Genomic DNA, 674 nt, shown 5'->3' on the forward strand with positions numbered 1-674 from the left:
AAACCAAAATCAAAGCTTCTCGCAGCAGCGGCTCTTTCACCCTTCTGTCAACCACACTTTCTTTCGTGCTGCTGTAGCCCCCAGGACCCTCTGTTTCGTAATCTGCAGCAGCAGCAGCAGCAGCAGCAGGTGCAGCAGCAGCAGATGCAGCAGCAGCAGGTGCAGCAACAGCGGGTACAGCAGCGGAAACAACGGCAGGGCAGCATGCACAGCAGCAGCAAACCTAGCAGCAGATTCTGCAGCAGCAAGAGATAACTAGCAGCACACAGCAGCAGCAGCAGCAGCAACAGCAGCAGCAGACCTGTCCTGAGGGAAGGATTTGAGTTGATTTCGAGCAGCCACAACTTGTGCTTCGCATCAAGCAGCAGGTCGAACCCAAGAATCTGGAAACAGCGCCCCCGCTGCTGCTGCTGCTGCTGCTGCTGTGGGGTGTCTGTACACCAGAGTGCCCGGTACTTCAAAGACAGCAAAGGCCCTAACAGCCGTACAGTGCGGGAGACTATCTCCTGCAGCTGCTGCCAGAAATTGTCTGTGTCTACTCCTGCAGCAGCAGCAGCAGCAACAGCAGCAGCAGCAGCAGCAGCAAATGAGCAGCTGGGGAGTCCGGACGAAGCGCACAGCGCGGCAAAAGCGGAACTGAGCAGCAGATAAAGGAATAAATGGAAAAAGAATAA

The sequence above is a fragment of the Eimeria tenella genome, genomic scaffold (assembly GCF_000499545.2).
Source record: "Eimeria tenella Houghton genomic scaffold, Eth_scaff1848, whole genome shotgun sequence".
NCBI classification, from domain to species: Eukaryota; Apicomplexa; class Conoidasida; order Eucoccidiorida; family Eimeriidae; genus Eimeria; species Eimeria tenella.